The sequence below is a fragment of the Musca autumnalis genome, unplaced genomic scaffold (genome assembly GCF_047663935.1).
Source record: "Musca autumnalis isolate F117 unplaced genomic scaffold, ASM4766393v1 scaffold_3, whole genome shotgun sequence".
Lineage (NCBI taxonomy): Eukaryota > Metazoa > Arthropoda > Insecta > Diptera > Muscidae > Musca > Musca autumnalis.
Genome location: NW_027411866.1, coordinates 258,848,060 through 258,866,928, shown reverse-complemented (window position 1 = coordinate 258,866,928; position 18,869 = coordinate 258,848,060). Strand labels below are relative to the sequence as shown.

Here is an 18,869-nt window from a genome sequence, read left to right as displayed (position 1 = left end):
GGTTAATCCGTTCGAGAGTTATCGTGCGCTCCAGCCAGACAGACGGACGGACATAGCTCAATCGACTCCAAATTGTCTGAAACACATTTCGTCCAAACATACTTGGGGTCTAAAACCATTATTTCGATGAGGCACATTTTGCCCGTATGAAAGTGTATATAGACTCGTTAGCATAAATCTGAGGGTATAAAAATAGCGCAAAGCGCAGCGGACATAACGCCCAAAATCATTTTGGGAGTTATGTCCGGGCAACAGCTAGCCCCCATAAAGCAGTACCTACCGATTTTGGTGATTTTTAAGGTTTTAGCCACATTAACCAAATGATTTACCTGAAATTTGGCATAGAAACAGTGTTGTCAACTTTTATTGATACTTTTCATTCATAATTTTGAGTTTTAATTTTACCAATTTTTGTCCGTAACCACTGATGGGCAGAAATGCTCTGCCTCATACACAAAAGTGTAAAAAATACATGAGTTTCTCGCAATTTGCCCATCAGTGTCCGTAACCCAAAAAATGTGTTACAGAATTCCACTACTGATTTAAATATTGGTCTGTTCCAGAACTGCAAGAATCTACTAATTTTTACTATTTTTTTCGATAACATAAAGGAAAAATGTTATTGTAGTAAAAAATAGTAGCTTCTTACAGGTTCTGGAACAGAGCATATATAATTTTTGGTTAAGGGTATAATAAGAGTTTAAAATCATCCTATCCTGCTCTTTTTACTGATAACAAGTAAGAAAGTTTAAGTCAGCTGTGGAGACAGAGATATACCCTTATTGAGTTTTGGGACATTTCCTTAGGTAGTATGGACATGACCCCGAAAAAATTGTATTGGTCGCATACACAAATGTTAGCAAAAATTTGAATACTATCCCAGGCGAGTCCTTAGACTAAACTATTTCCAAACATTGTGTGGAACGTACCCGAAAGAGTGGTCCGATGTAGTCACTATTCGGACATAATCTGAGTCTGAAAGAAACGTTTGGACCAAATTAGCTTTTCTCTTCGACGTTTATTTTACGTACTACCCAGTTTAGTTGATACCTGGTAGATTTTTTTTAGCTTTTGGGCCATTAGGAAATAGGGACTTGACCCTGAAAAACGTCGTAACAAGGCCCGTAAGTAGAACTTGTTGCAAACAATTTCAAAACTATCCGAGACGAGCTGTTTAGCTTTCCTTTTTTCCACTTTTTGTGTGGGAGGTATACGAAGGGATATACCGATTTAGTCCATATCCAAACCTGATATATGCCTGGAAGTAATGGCACCATATGAAAAGTTATAACCAATTCCATTTTAGCAACATTTTTTGAACTTTTGTGGGGGAGGTACCGGAAGGTGTGAATCGATGTGACGATACCCAATATTTGAGCCAAATCGTTGGACCGTAGACAAGCTCGCCCTGCACACAGAAGGTTAATTGAGCAGAACCACGGTTACATATGCACATCCAGTGAATGACTTGTGGTCTGTGTCACCAAATGTTCTTAAAAGCGCAGGAGTAGAGTGCAATAAGACCTTTCTTCGCCGGCTCTTCGGTATTCCCCTTCCATGTCATACCATGATCCAGAATTGTACCAAGGTATTTAGTTATCCGGAGAAAGCACCTTTCTTGCAATTCACAATCATATTTGCGTGCGTTCCATATTTACTGGGATACGATTAACCCCCTGGGATATTTTGTCGTTAGCTTATTAAGGTCTAAACGGAGAAACTTTAAGGCAAACGATGATCTTGATTTTTTGTGCAGTCTATAAAAATTTTAAATTGTAAAAAATAATAAACGTGCCCGTCTAATAATAAACTCTATGCTAGTGAAAGTCCACTTTATAGTTAATTAAACGAATTATGACCTTAGACTGTGCTGTGGACCGTCCACAGAAAAAAGGTGTGAATCAATTATTTCACCTCCTTTTGATTGTAATCTTTACGACACCACATTTGAAGTGCTTCGAAAATGCAATACTTCTTCCCGTCATTTGTACAAGTCGTAAGTATTTTATTCCAATGAATTTCTCTAGGTTATTGCGGATAAATCAGATAAATCACCCAAAAATATGGCTTTGGTCCGATCTTATCATTTGTTGTATGCATGCTGTCTGTATGCATGCGTAGCGTCCGTAGCGTCTAATGCTTTCGATTTCATTTGTATCGTACATATGACCGTTACGAAAGACAAACGTGTTCAAGTGATCAGCGACATACTAAGCCATGCCAGTTAGTAAGTCAGTCCATCGTGGATGGTGTGCAATCTTACGAAATGTTTTGGTTCTTATGGTGGTCAAGAGTGTCTATGTGTTGTTGTTTGGTTAGGCAGGCTCTCTGATGTATTCATCACTTTTCATTTCAATTTTTTTGAAAAACAAAAAACCCACCAACAACATTGGGCTGGCCGACTATACATGAATGTGTGATGCTTTGAAGACTGGTTTAACGTAACGTGTTCGCCGTCCGCTGCCAGCCACAATATTTAGCTTGTCATAATTCAACGCAATATTGTCATATCTATGCCAACGAACGATTGAACGGTCCAAACTACCAACAAAAGCCGTTAAGCTGCATAAACATGAAGTGGTGTCGCCAAAAACCGAAGTAAAACACCAACAGTTCCACAGGGGCGAGGAACGGCTGTGCGGAACTATGAAAGGGAAATGAAAACACATCGAAATTTCACTGTTTTACTTTTTTTTTGGCTGTAAACAAATGTTTGGAGACAGGTTTTGTGCGCTAAAATTTTATGAGGGACAGACACCAAATTAAAGAGAATGAGATTGCACACCAATTGTGCGGATGGATTTGTTTACTTAGAGTAGAGAGTACATTATTTTCCATGTAGCTACGCATGCCCAGGTGATAAGTGGATATCCACACCACAACTACACAAATTTCAGTGAAAAGACGTGCTGAGAATTTAAGTATTTGGTCATCAATTCGAACATAACGAATACTACTTACATGGAATATGATTGGCACACGGATGGACAGAGTCCCATGGATGCACACAATTACACCTTGATTAAGCTTGAAAAATATTATTATCAGTTGTTATAGTTTTATACTCATGTGAAGATGCCTGCCACACAAAGGTGAGACAAGAGTAAATGAATGACACAGTGTTTTGAAAACGTTTAACCGTAAGAAATTTTCTTTTTTTTTTATTTTTGCCTTATTAAGGGGAAGGTCATTTATAGTGATATTTAATTAATTCTCTTTCGAGTTGAGCTTATTTGACCTATTATATACATTGAATATACATTAGGAGCCTACCGAAGGCCCACGCATTCAACCATTACGCTACGTTTCACGGGTGGTTAAGCCGATCTTCAGGCGTATTGAATGTTGTTTTTTGTGGCAGACGAAGGCAAAGCTTGCCGCACATCCACATCCAAGATTGAAAATGAAGCAACGAAAAATAAAGGCTGGCACAGAAGTTGTTCTGCGCTAAGAATACATACCCGACCCAATCATGAGGTCAAAAATGATATTAATATTATGTCGCATTTTTATGTATATCGATAAGACCTTCCGCAAGAAATAAACTGCTTTGAAGCAATAAAAACGTGTAAGGTAAGGATGAAAATCGGGCGGGGCAGACTATATGATACCCTACACCACCACGATTTCAATAAAATTTAGAGAATTTTTTTCCAGAAAGATTGCGTCACATTTTCCAAATTTCATCAAAATGTCGGTCCAATTTGTGTTTGCTGCGTTAAATATATGAAATCGGGCGAAGATATATATGGGAGCTATATCCAAATCTAAATCGATTTCAATATAATTTAGTATACTAGTTCAAATTCGCTGGCATTTTCCAAATTTCATCGAAATTGGACAGACTTTGCGTATTTGGTGCACCAAATACCTCAAATCGGGTGAACATATATGGGAGCTATATCCAAATCTTTATCGATTTCAATATAATTTGGCAAAATTACTTCTAGTTCGAATTCGGTGAAATTTTCCAAATTTCATCGAAATTGGACCGAATTTGCCACACGAAAAGCATAATATCGCTATGAAGAGGGCTACTTGGAGTACTTTTGGTAAAGATTTCATCTAATATTCGAAGAAATATTACGATATGTAAAGTGTGGAGCAAAGTAGTATTCGGTTCGGGAGCCACTGCTGGCCGTGGGGTTTTTTACACTTTTCGGACTATTTTCACAAGAAGTATGGACTTGGCATTTGAAAAATCAAAACTATTCGAGAGGAGGTCCTAAACTGCACTTTTCCGAAATTTGGTATCGGTGGTATCTGAAGGAGTTGACATACGTATATAGTCCATATACTAACCTGATCTATGTCTCGTAGAAATATTACGATGCTCAAAGTATGGATCAAATCGGTTACGGCCTTCGAGAATTACCGTGCGAACCATTTTAGCGAATAGTTTTGAACTTTTGTGGGGGAGGTACCCAAAGGAGAACTTATAACTTTGGGCAAAATATTACGATTGCCAACTTTTGGATCGAATTGGTTTATCCGTTCGAGAGTTACCGCGCGCTCCATACACAACACATGGTGCCATAGCGGGTTTTTACAGCTTTCAGGCCATTTTCTCAAGCAGTATGGACTTGCCCCTGAAAAAATTTGCACCGTCGTAATGTGGGCAGTGAATACAAGTTGCTACAACAACAAAAAAAGGATTCAAGAGGAGGTCTTAAACTGTACTTTTCCGAAATTTTGTGTGAGAGGTACCCGAAAGAGTGAACCGATCCGTTCGAGAGTTATCGTGCACACCAGCCAGACAGACGGACGGACATGGTTAAATCGCAAACGGATTTTGTCCAATATACTTGGGGTCTAAAACCATTATTTCGATGAGACACATTTTGCCCGTATGAAAGTGTATATGCCCTCGTTAGCATAAATGCTGAGGGTATAATAATCCTTGGCATTTAATATAATCCAAGCCATGCTGAACTAAAGACTTTTTGCGGTCTGCCACAACATCTCGAAAATTGTTTCCCGCCAGGTCAACTATGCATAAATTTGAAAATCGAAGTTCGACGTTTTTAAAAAGGTTTTCAAAGCATCATCGATACCGGATTGACCCGGAGCCACACAACACCCGTGTTCCGGCCAGCGGCCAGTTACCACACATATTTCTATTTGTATCGTTTTTCTGTGTTGGGAGCAGCATATCCCGAAATGCCTGCTCCAGATTATTTTGGTCCGCGCTGGGACGGAGGAAACCAGTTTATATGTGCTCAGTTTGTCACATCCGCATCCACCATACTCAAACTTATGCAATAGATGCCGGGAGTTAGTACATCTCAGGGGTTGTTCAGGACTCGTCTATGTGATGGACTACACAGGCCCCCAGTGAGTCGTCGTCCCCCTTATAGCAGCCGCACACGCAGTCCTAAACACCAGTCGTTGCTGTTGCAGTTCCTGAAAATGCGGCCTTTTTGCAATTTAATTGCAATGGATTCCGACATAAATAAGTTCAATGAAATAGTGGATTTCATGAATCGAAAGAATATCCATGGAAATGTTGAAACAGGGAGTCGAGTATATGACTAAATTGCTCAATATGCCACCCACAAATCTGGAAAATAGGCAGGCTGGTCCAGCTACTGAAGCCAGTCAGGGATGCCATTGAAGGTGACTCTTGCAGACGGATTTCACTTTTGTCGCCCTAGCAAAAACCCTTGAGACTTTTGTCCTCCCCAGCGTCAGAAATAGCTATCCAGTTGCGGATCATCAGCCTGGGTTTCGTAAGCAGCAGATCACGACAACTGCGCTGCCCGCCATCTCCACACTTATTTGTGGAGGGCTCAACCAGAGAAAGCCGTGTGACAGAACAGTGATGCTGGCGCTTGACTTATCAAACGCGTTTGATACATCAGACATCGATCAGACTACCCTCCGGTTTGAAACGTTGGATAATCCATTAATAATAATTAATAATTATATGTGTGGACGCCAGTCGTACGTGGAATTGAGGAACAAGAAGTCCAAGCTTCGTTTAGTGAAACAAGGTGAGGTGATATCTCTAGAATTGTTAACCTCTACCTCTCTAATATTCTACCAGCTCCAGACGGCATTGTGATCGTAAAGTGTGCGGTCTTGGCGTCAGGTGCCTTTCCTCATGTCATATGTGGAAGGATAAGCTCAAATTTGACTGATCTAACCACCTTTTACACGCGAGGAATATGCAAATATCCGCTACTAAATCTACGGTCACTCTGTTTACCCATACTAGGGGTCACATTCTACAACATGTTCCCGTCGTCCGCGCATGCCACAGCTATCTGCGACAAGCTGAGATGTAGGGGTTATCTTCATGATCTAGAAAGTTACAAAAGGACCCCTAGATCAACAAGCCTTCAAACAGGTTTAAATAGCATTCACACGGACGAAGTCGCCTTAAACAACTATCGTGTGAATGCGGTCCTCGGAGAACATACCACATCTATCGCAGCTGAGGAGCGTCAGCTGCCTCGACAAACCAGAATAGTTTTGTCTCAACTACGCTGGGGATGGTGCAGCCGTCTAAATTCGTATAGGGCAAGGATGGATGTCACCGTGCAAAACATCTGCCCAGCATGCATCATAGACCGCACGACACACTGCACGCTTTCATCTACCCTACCAAACTTACTCAACTAACTTCAGTAGCTTTGTGGCTACAACCCATCGAATCAGCCGCTTTCCAAGAAGTGGAGATAGTCCCAGAACTAGAGTAAGCTCAAAAACGAATTTACAAACATATCAAACATATCTTCCATTTTTGCAATAATTGAATACCGGATCAGTGTATTTCCACATGGTACTATCCAACTCCAAATGTAATTTATAAAATGCCCATTCATTGAATCGTCGTTTTTGGCGCCCAATGAGTGAACTCTTAATGAAAGCTTTTTTGCCTAAAATAAAACTTTTTCTACTTACTGTGCAAGTTTCAAGCTTTATGTGTGTGCTTTTTTTACCCTGTGCTATGGAGCCTCAATGCTGATGATATGCGGAGCACGTTTATACTACGTTTTTGTCGTAAGTCGGTCTCAAGCTATACGCACACACACTTGCCTCATATATGCTGCTCCCAAAAACTGGCAACAACAACAACGATTGTATGAAAAGAGCGACTCTTTTATTTTTGTAGATCAAGTTTCTCTTTCACTTAACAGCCAATGGCACAACAACAAGAAAAACAAACAAACGGCCGTAATACGTTCGCAATAACAAGAAGCTGGGGTTTTGTTTTTGGTCGATGGATGATGGTTGGGGGACTTGAATGTTTTGAGCCAACTTCGACAATCAGTAGTGTGTAGTTATATTGAGCGAGACGTCGCGCGGAAAATAGCAAAAAATCAACTAAATAAATAACCAAAAAATTAACGACTAAAACAAATTTAACGAATTTAAATTGAAAAGTAAGATCAAATGAAAAATGAAAATAAAAACATTCCATAAATAAATTAAAGTGGATTATTCTTGTCGTTAGGTTTTTGCAAGAAAACTTCCAGAAGAAACTGGAGGAAACGATGAATTAATTTTAATTAATTTTTTTAATGAAATTGCCGGGAAATTGTCACATAAAATCAAATTAATATTTAAAACCTTAAAGAAGAATTGTTTAAAATTAACTAAGTGATTTGAAGTCCAGTATTTATAACTAGAAAATTTACAATTGGAACGGATATTGATTTACATACCATATTATAATAACTACGTTTCAAATCCCATTGATTTCGTTGATATAACAAAAAAAATTATGATAATTATGACTTGTGAATTTTATGAAAATAATTAATTTCCTCCAATAATAAAAAACCATAAAAAACATCTTGTTTTTCAAATCAACTCGAGTGTAACGTTAGCCGCCCATTCTCCCCATTGTTCGAAAGTGCATTGCCAAAGTGCGGCTAATCGTGTCTTAAATTGTATGTTTATCTTCACTTCGGAGGGAAAAAAACCCATAATTGCATGGGGTACTTATTAATGTTTATGTTTATTGATCTTCAAAAGTGCATTGTGTTGTTGTTTGTGTTTCTTATTAGTATTATGTTTGCATGGCCGCGTTTCACTTTTTGTTAAAATTTGTTTGTGATAAATAAAAACAACTTTGTATTGAAAACATAATTGGACAGTGTGGCACAAATGAATGCGGATTTTTGAAAGAAAGCCAAATTCAAATTAAATTTAACTAATTAACAACATTAAATTATATAATTTAAAAACAGTGGGATATTTGTGACATGTGAGGTATAAGAAAAAGTTACCAGAAATTTGCGGAGTGTGAACGCATTAAGGATTTTTTTAATATAATTTAGTGATTTTTGCCTCAGACTTGAGTTGTACGTTCGTCGTATTATGTAAATATGCGATAAATCGAATAATGAAAATCGGAAACTATTCTAAAGCCGAATTTACATTATACATGTTAAAATAAAACGTGTAATTAAGTTGTCAATTCCATTGTACATTTGTCAGATAAATTACAAAACAAGTACTCGCAAAATCGAAACTGTGTAATGTGGGATCTTATTTTACCTTATATATGTAACTGGATTTAATAAATCCACTGGATTTAAAATGTCAATTTCATTACCTATACGTCAAATAAATCCTTATAAAGAATATTAACCGACAAAAAGCTCTTATGTAAACATGGCAAAATCGTTTTCGTCGAAAAGGACATTGAAGGAAGCGAGTTAGAAGGTCGAAGTGCTCTACGAAAATAATCCTCATTCGATTTGACTGCAGACATGTCATCTCAAAAATAAGCTAAAGCAACAGTGAACAAAGATATAACGCTAATTCCTGATGCCTTACAGGGTCTCTAGTAAAAACGTCATCTCACCATAACGCGGAAGTTCGACTCACGGCGGATATGTCCTTTGGGATTCCTCATATACTCACCAAGGGCTTTAATTTCCAAAGGAATTATCTCTGCCCCAAAATTTGTGTTCACAGTGTTATTAGAAAACTACAAATCCAAAGTTTCGTTAAATTAAATTCTCTTAATGCTCTGACAATTGGTTCATTAAATCCATTTGTAATTCAGAAATTCCATTCGAATTGGTATTTTCTGAATTACAGTTGAAAATGGTGTAGTGTTTAAACTGAAATTCTGAATGCAAACTGGAAAAGAATCAGAAGTTGCCCTAAACGAGTGAATTTATAAACCGAAACTGAAATCGTTTTGTCATGTTGTAAAATGTGAGAGGCAAAGGCCAAGAGTCAGAAGTCGGACGACATGGGAGGAGTCCGAAAACGAAATATAAATCTAGCGGACGGCAGAACTACGGTCATATATAGGGACAGTTGGAACATCCTTTACAAAATACCAGACCCTGAGTTTGGCTTGAAGTAAGATATTTTAGAGAAAATTGTCCAGGTTTGTCTCCTTATAACTATGATATAACCTCTTCACCCTTGCATTTAGTGTACTCCTGAAATTCGGAGAACCCTCAGCCTGAGTTTGTACAAAAACAATAAAAGTACTAATTTGGAATTTTTGGCGTTTGTTGGATAAATATCAAACAGTGGGTCTATTATTTCACCGACAGACCTAATCAACACAATATATAAAAAAACAAGTGAGCCAAGGCTATAGCCGGGGCCGACTATATGATACCCCACACCACTACCCCTGCGCATAAGCTTTTGGCTGGTAAAATTCAAAATATTAAAATTAGGATAGCTTAGTGCCTTTGCTCTGAATGTCTTCATAAATCAATTTTGTTGAAACGCATTTAAGTGCATCGTCAGCACAAATCAAATAAAAAATGGAAAAGTGGGATGCACGCCAACCATCAATAGGCTTCTTCACAAGGTTCTGGAGTCCAGATATGCTATGCGCCAGTAAGGTAATATTGTCCCTTCTATCCTGTGGCGATTTCCATGGGGGAAGGCAGAACATTGTGTTTGTTACCATCATGTTATGTTCTTTACAGAACTGAATTAGTCTGTCACCCCTGTCATTTCTTTCGCCTAGGCCATAGTTTCCTGTTACGCCTTGGCACTTTCCGCTCCTATTTTAGCGTTAAAATCGCCTTTAATTATTGTAATTTCGTACCTCTTTGTCATTTTTAGTAAGTCTTTAATTTCCTCGTAAAAAGCTTCAATTTCATGATTACCTTTGTCCGCAGTAGGTGCGTATAAAGGGTGTTTTTTAAGCCCGATATAACTTGAAATTGTAAAAATTAACACAAAAAATTAAATTGTAATCAACATTTTTTTTTATTCGAAAGATCAATACGTGACATTAACATTAGAAAATGATTTCGGGCATATGGGCACCGCGGCTGTTCTTGACGAAGTGCATTCTGGACGTCCAATTTTTGGCCACTTTTTCGAGCACTGCTGGCCATATGTCACGAACAACACGAACAATGCTGGCCTCCAAAGCATCAATTGTTGCTGGTTTATCAGCATAAACCAGTGACTTCACGTAGCCCACAGGAAATAATCGAGAGGTGTCAAATCGCACGACCTTGGAGGCCAATTGACAGGTCCACTTCTCGAAATCAACTTTTCGCCAAATTTTGATTTCAATAAGTCGATGGTTGCGTTCGCCGTATGGCACGTAGCGCCATCCTGTTGAAACCACATCTCCTCCGGATCAATGTCATCCATATTTTCAAACAAAAAATCATTGATCATGGTGCGGTAACGATCTCCATTGACCGTAACGCGAGCTCCGGCCTCATTTTCGAAGAAATAAGGTCCGATGATGCAACCAGCGTGAAAACCTCACATTTTTCTGGATGTAATGGAGTCTCTAGGGTCTCTTGTGGATTGGTCTCACTCCATATGCGGCAATTTTGCTTATTAACAAATGCGCCTCATCGCTGAACGCCATACAAATGACGAAGTCGTCTATAAGTTGCGCGAATCGACGACTGATTTTCAAAGTAAATTTGGATAATTTCGTAGCGTTGTTCAAGCGTGAGTCTATTTATGGTGATTTGTCAGAGTATACTGAAACCATGGTATAATAAGAAAGGTATGGCAGAGCTCACAGCTGATTACAATTTTTTTTCCATTGGTGACCGACTTGTGTCAAACTCATTTTGAAATGTTTTGTTTTAATGCTCAGATTATGACAAATTTCAGAAAATAAAATACATATGTACATACATTTTATTTTCATAAATCAAAAAGGAATTTTAATCATAACAATAAATTTAAAACAACAGCGGTTTTTCTTTCACAAAATGAGAAGCTGTCGCGTGTGCAAAAACCTGATTGGAAAGTAAAATGGATAATCTTTTAGAATTTGCATGCTTTCCCCATTTGAAGAATAATTAAAAACATTGTAATGCATACATCTATGGAATGAGACAAGTCTCCCCGCTCAAGTGTTGGCTATTTAACAATGTATCTTATCAGTGAATAAAAATAATCAATAAAGACCAAAAGTTTATATTTCTAATGTAATGTTCTCCAGATTTTTCATTTATTTATCACTATACGGTATCTTAATCTCCAGTAGAATCGATAGCATGTTTAAGTCGTCCGCGCAAGCCACAGGTTTTTGCAATAAGTTGAGAAGTAGAAACACATAGATTGTATTTGCACTCAATAGATTTCATTTGCCGAGGCCTTTACAAAACAATAGGCCGTTCTGTGGTAAGCTATGCGGAGCCAACGTGGTATGCAAATGTTAGCTGTACGCAGTGGAAGAATATTCAAACCTGCCAGAATGCCGCCCTGATGACTGCAATAGGGTGCCTCTTCACCACACCAGTAGACCATGTTCATGAGGAGACGAAGGTTTTGCCGGGGCATCAGAACAACAGGATTTTGGATAGCATTCACACTGATGCAGTCGCGAAGGCCCTACAGTGTGAATGTCGTACTTGAGCATCCATCGCAACAGAAGAACGCCAGCTCCCAAGGCGAACACGAGTGGTTTTAGACCAGTTAAGATCCGGACGATGCAGCCGCCTCAATTCGTATTGATGTCATGATATCCAACACATGCCCACACATGCATTTGTTTAGCTGCCCAGCTAACCCCACTCACCGTTTCCCCATTCTGTATGGACGCAGGTCCAGTCCGTTGCAGAATTTTTGAGTCTGGATACAGAGGAACCGGACAACTGAAATAATATCCGAACGAACATATTTGCGTCGCCACAACAACATCGTTTCTAGTAGATCCGAATAAAAATTTATTGCGTGCCATTTATATTTTTCACATTTCATTAATTTTGAAATTTGAATAAGAAACAAACATAAACAAAAACAAAACTTGACGTTTGTCACAATAGACAATTTTGAAAGGAAGCGGGCATACATGTAGGGTTGATTTTCTATGGTTTTTTCGAACCTGTTCTACCTTCCTTATTATACCATGACTGAAACAAATAAAAAAAAAAAGTTTCATCAAAATTTAATTTTTTGTGTTACTTTTTACAATTTAAAGTTCTATCTAGCTTAAAAAAAAACACCCTTTACTTGGATTATGTTCATGTCAATTGGTTGACATTTAATTTTAAGTAGCATAGTCCGATCCGATTTGAAGATAGAACCCTTTACGCATTGCGCTATGTTACTTTTTACTATAATCCCGACACCGTTTCTGTGATTTTGGCTGGAGTTGCCAGAGAAGTATATTTTCATGTTTTGGGAACTAAATTCGCCGCTTTGTGGCCACCAGGTCTCACTTATTCCGAGTATATCGATGTTTAATCTGTTCATTTCCATAATAGTGTTGGCTAGTTTTCCTGCTTCATAGAGACTCCTTACATTCCATGTAGCAATTCTTAAATGTTGTTTTTTACCTCCGGGGATTCTTAGCACCATTGTGTTGCCGGAGACAAAGGGCCGTGTATTTATTTATTTATCATTCATAATAGGTAATTGTATAGTTTTTAGGGAGAGAGGTACTTCAGCGGGTTCCCCTTGCCATCTGGAGGGTTTTCCTTCTAAATATTCAGCTGCTCCTCCTGGAGTTCAGACGCTGTTTGCCGCCGCCAACTGTTGATCAGACGCTGCCTTTTTTCTTTTTTCTTTTGGTTCGCCCCGCATATTTTAATTTGGCGGTACCCGCCATATCTGATGAGCGTTCCCCTATCCACCACCTGGGGAGGCGTCCGATGGGATAGAAAAGGAAAAAAAAATAACACCACACGGATGTGATTGCACAAAAAATGGAAAAGAGGCATGCATTACCGACTATTGCGATATCTCTGTTGTTTGACCACCTACGACAACCTAGTTCACATCGTTGTAAAGATGATATTTTCTACTTTCATTAGCAGGTTTTGCTTTTGAGCGGAGATATTCGCTTTGAAATAAAACGTTGACTTTTTCTCCAAATACGTTTCTGCCCATTCCGACCCCGGAATATTATCCGACCACCCCCATTAAGCCCCAAAATTTTGTGACGATCTGATCAAAATTGCGACCTGTAGCGTGATTACAAAAAAAAAAAAAATGGAAAAAAAGGGGATGTATTACCGACTATTGCGATGTCTCTGTTATTTGGCCACCTACGCCAACCTACTTTGCATCATTGTAAAGATGGGATTTTCTACTTTCAGACTTTGTTTTTGGATGGTCCCCAACCAAAGCTGTGATATTCGTCATAATTTTTTAAAATCGCAAAAATGAAAAATTGTGTTCTATTAGCGGCTATTGCGATATCTTCGTTGTTTGGCCACCTACGAACCTAGGCTACCGTTATAAAGGTGATATTTTCTACTTTCATTAGCAGGTTTTGCTTTTGATATACCCCATATAGAAGCGGAGATATTCGCTTTGAAATAAAATGTTGACTTTTTCTTCAAATAAGTTTTTTGGCCATTCTGACCACTGAATATTATCCGACCATCACCAAAATCAATAGGCTTTCCCCTTTAAAAGACTAAAGACCAAGTTTGACCTATTTCAAATGTGGTTCTGATATTTCTTTATTCCTTTCCCAGAAATGACTTTAGCCAGCCGCTTATGTGTCGAGGCCTTGAGGCATTTGTTGCTGTTTAATACAATACAAGCACAATGTTACATACATGTGCTTCTGTTCGTCTTCCCTATATATAGCATACGAATGTGGTAACTGAATGCTACTGAATTGGCTACCGGGGTACTTCGGTACTTTTGATAGTGAAATGGTATTGAAAAAGGTACTATTGTACTGAATTTTCCATTCCTTTAAACGTGGATGGACACAGGATTTCAACATATTCAGGCTAATAACAGCATTATAGTACGTTTAGATTTATAAATCCACCCGATTTAAAATGTCAAGGGATTTCGTAAATCTAAACGTAATTTTAATGTTTGCTTTAAGTTTGCGTTTCGTGCTGACAATCCCCTTAGATTTTAGCAACACGAAGCGCCAAACTCAAAACTAAACATTAGTTTGTTTATCCTCTAAAGCGTCTCAAACTGATTTTAGTTGTAAATTAGGCTGACAAATAAAATTTATTTTAAATTAATGTACAAAAACACATTTGCATTTGAAAAACGATAAGTTCTAGGACAGAGAAGCCATTACATAGTCGATACGTCCGAAGATTTGCTTTACCACCAATGAAACCAGGTAACGTAATTTGTTGACTATGTGGGTTCGAGTCCTTGGCTTTCCTTTTTCACTTGCAAATAATTTCAGATCATCAAGCTTAACTCTAAACGAGAAAATTAACAAAAATCATTAAAAAAATGATCTTCGCCCTAAAAAGGCAAAATTTCAAAAAATTTATTTTGTTTTTCAAAAACTACCAGAAACCACCAAGTGGTTGTGAAAGAGGAATTATAAGCAGGCTAAAAGTGTTCTTTATAGCCATGTTTAACTTTAAACATTAATAATTAATCATAGCATTAATTCAAATTTGTAAAAAAAACGTCCACATCTGTAAAGTTTTTAGTAGCCCATAAAGTTATAAATCCAAAACTGCTAAGCCAAGTTTAAGATAATAGTTAAAATGTTAATAAGTAATATTTAATTATGTGTTGATGGGATATGTTCAAGATCGTATAATATTCATGTACATATGTACATGTATGTTTATTTATATTGTCATTAGCATTTGACCTTCAGACTTGCGTGAGTTATACTTTATAGAGCAGCTGTAATATATAGAGGTCAATTTGAGCATATTAATAAATAAAACATCAACACATTGTAACCTTTAATCTGGACCGAAATAATAATGCGTTGATAAACATGAGATCAGTTTTTTATTAGAGAAATTTAGGCACTAATTTGAAAAAAAATAATATAAAAAATTTAATTTCTTATTTTAATCAATTTTTCGTCTGGTCAGAATAATAACGGGCTTATAGTTTTAATAGTAATAACGAGTGCAATGGTATGCACACCCGCCTTGCACGCAGAAGGTCGTGGGTTCGATTCCCCGACCAAGCAACATCAAATGTTTTACGGTGGCAAAATACCCCTCAGTAATGTTGGCGACATTTCAGCCATGTAAAACTTCTCTATTAAGTGGTCTCTTAAGACACGCCATTCGGACTCGGCGATAAACAGTAGGTCCCGTATCATTGAGCTAATATGAATCGGGGTGCACTCATTGATATGAGAGAAGTCTCCCTTGACCCGCCTAGGATGTTTGTGGAACAATTATTATAGTTTTAAACCTTTGTAGATAAATATTAAAGTTAATTGTGGCCGTACAGACACATACATATGTATTTCGTCATCTCAATTAGTCGTTAATCTCATGCGATTTAGAACCACTATCAGATTTAAGTAGCCAACTTTATTGTACTTTGTACCACACACATACATATATACAAGTTGGTCATTAAAAATCTCAAGTTTTTCAGAGAAATAAAATAACATAAAATAATATTAAATTATATATTTTTTCTGAGAATTACTATTTTGATCATATTCTTATTATCTGCTACTGTAATTTATTGTTGCTTGGTTCAAAGCAACATTTTTTTTTTTTTTTTGGCAAACAACAGTCCACCATAATTCAATTGAATGCTTGATTTCAAGGCGAATGAATGGAAAAAGCTTTATTTCGCACAACTCTCAACAAGTCGAACAATGCAGTTCTTTTCACTTACAATCCGGGCAATCCGGCGATTGTATTTACCGGCACCAACAACAACAACATGAATGATAATATTTACTGTGAAAATTAATAAGATGGTCTTTTTAATGACGAACGTTCCACTCCCTCCCGCTGACTAGCTATCGCGACAAACGAACGAGTTGACAGGCAGACAGACGGATTTTAGGCATAAGGCCAAGTTTACAACTACAACGTATTTTTCCAGACTTTTTAACGTTCACCTCATGCTGTGAAAAGCAACCATGAAACTGAATGTTGTAGCTTGGCTGGCTCATCATTGTCGTTGGCGTTATTTGATGTTTAAAGCTCATTATCTCTGGACTACATTGGCGGATGGATGGATGGTGGTGATTCGTTGGATGAATGAATGAAAGAAAGATCATGATGTTGGTGATAGCCATCCATGGTGGTGGTGTTGAGTTTACCTTGTTTTTGAGAGGTTTTTCTTGTAATTTCTTCTTCGTTTTTCGTTTTCTTCAGAAAAGCAAAAGGTTGTGAAAGTTGTCTGAAATGCTGCACAGTGCAAGGAAATGAAAACAATTTGAAATTTTGCAGTTTTAGAACATCGTGGTGGTAGAACTACACTGCCATCTTGAAATTGTCCTTGGCGATCCTATCAATGGACTTAGGCCTCAGGGATTATATAGTTAAGCAATTTCGGCTAAATATGTATAACATTATGCAACACTTATCAAAATCGATAAAATATAGACAATTTTACATAATTGCTGAAATTTTGGTCAGTATCAGCTAAACCATTGAGATTTGAACCAAGTAACCTCTTGCAAAAATCTTCCAAATAAAGTTCTCAGCAACATTATAACATTTTGAAACTCGAAAATGCTTACTTCATGTTATTTCAGCGGTATTTTGCATCATATCTTTTACAACAGGTATTTCAAATACAGTTCACACCAACAGTTTATTTTCGCATTACGGATTTCACCACATTATTGAAAAATATACTGAAAACAACGCGATAGAGGCATTTTAAAACAATGGCATGTTCTGAAGAGTTGTGTTTACATTCCTGCGAATATTTTTCCAATAGAAATCATTAAGAAAAAATTAACAGTTTTGGAGATATGGTGCGAAATGTATACAAATTATGGATATTTTCTATATTTTATAAAATTTGAGGCAATAAATGTAGTTCTTCGAGTTCATTATTTCTCCAAATATTTTATTCTTGTCCTTATCTATCTCGTTTAAGTAACTCTGGTAAAAGACAAAGGGTAACCCAGTTCGAATATTGCTCGTCCGTTCTTTGTTCTTTTATCAGAAAATGACTTGAGCAAGAACGGTATGCTACTTATGTAACGAGGCCTTTAGTTATGTTATTCTTTAGGTAGCGGTTGTACTGATCCTTTCTCAATGATTTCTGGCTTCAGATCAGTCTTAGTTGACTTTAAAACTCTACCATATTTCGCAGATACTTCCGTCGTCAGTTTTCCAGTTTTCGAAGATTTCAGAATGTTGGTACAAATCGAAGTAATAACATGTTTAAGTTATAGTACATTTATATATAACCGGATTTACCCCATTGCTTATATTTCAAATAAATCCTCATAAAGAAGGTTAACCCTGCAAAAGGCTATAATATAAACATGGCCTTAGAGTCTTTTTTTAATTTGTTTTATGGGGATTTATGTTATGTTATGAAACTGACAATTGAAATCTAAGTAAATCAAGTACAATGTAAACTTAAAATACGACCCAGTAAAATAATGTTTTTTTTTTAATTTCTATTTCAAGCCACTGTTTCCACATTAATTTCTACGCTCATAAAAGACGACGAGTCATATAGTCTAGTTTTTGTGCTGATGTTATTGTTTTGGTTATTGTTAATGTCACTCTTATTTTCTTTTGTCAATTGTTGTTGTTTGATTTAGTGATAGGGTGCTCTGTTTGCCACAAGCCAGACACTAAAATAAATTACTAATCTTAAAAAGTAAGAAAGGTTGCAAAAACAAACAACCAAAATCTCTCTTGTACACACATTCATACATACTTTCTTATAAATAAACACGTTTAAACATTTTATGAGTAACACTTTAATGACAGTTCCTAATCTGCGTATGTTTGTTTGCAATTCGCGTGAAGCGTGCAAATAATTTTCTTTCAAAGAAAGCCACCTCTCAACAACTTTTAGTTTTGTGAACTGACCTATGACAAAAAAATATAAAAAACGCGATCCATGTTTTAAACCGGACTTTGGTGCAAGTTCATTCAAACTTGTATGGGAATCAATTCTCTTTTGTTTCTTTTTTAATCTCTTAAATTTGTATTGATCATGTTTTTCTCATATTTAGCCTTGTAACATATATGTCCTTTAACAATGGATTTCAATTCGCAGAATAATTTTTTCTTGTATCGAAATCACGTTTTTGTGTGTATTCGTACCATGTTGTATATTTAATAAGTAGTATATTTAATAATATTTCGTATACGCATCATGGAGATAATAATATTAAGTCATTTACTGATGAGCCAGGCCCCAACTCTAGGCGGATGTTTTGTCATTTTCTTCTCTTAAATACGTAACATAACTGCGTAAAATTTTTCTGTAGTGATTAGGACAATAATTGGAGTGATGTTATGATGTAGAATTTATAATTTCGCCTCTTTAAAGTCCTCAATTCTTATTATACATTTAGCCTTATTCGATTGTCTGTCTGGCTGTTACGCAAAATAGCTCTCGAAGGATGGAGTAATAGCCTGTTTATGTTATAGGTTTTTGTCGGGCTAACCTTTTTTATGAAAATTTACTTGACGTATACACAATGGAATAGACATTTAAAACCTAGTGGCTTATTATTCTTCTTCTTTATTTGCCTGTTCGATTTTCGAATGTTG

General features: G+C 37.0%; 1 protein-coding gene across 1 annotated transcript in view; it reads left to right on the top strand.

Annotated features, from left to right (window-relative positions):
* Nucleotides 1-7,133: 7,133 nt before the first annotated feature.
* LOC141399429 (uncharacterized) overlaps nucleotides 7,134-18,869 on the top strand; it is a 39,643-nt gene continuing 27,907 nt past the window's right edge. The window contains exon 1 of the mRNA XM_073978135.1: nucleotides 7,134-7,388. The gene's annotated coding sequence lies outside the window, so the exon portion shown is untranslated. The remainder of the gene's footprint in view (nucleotides 7,389-18,869) is intronic.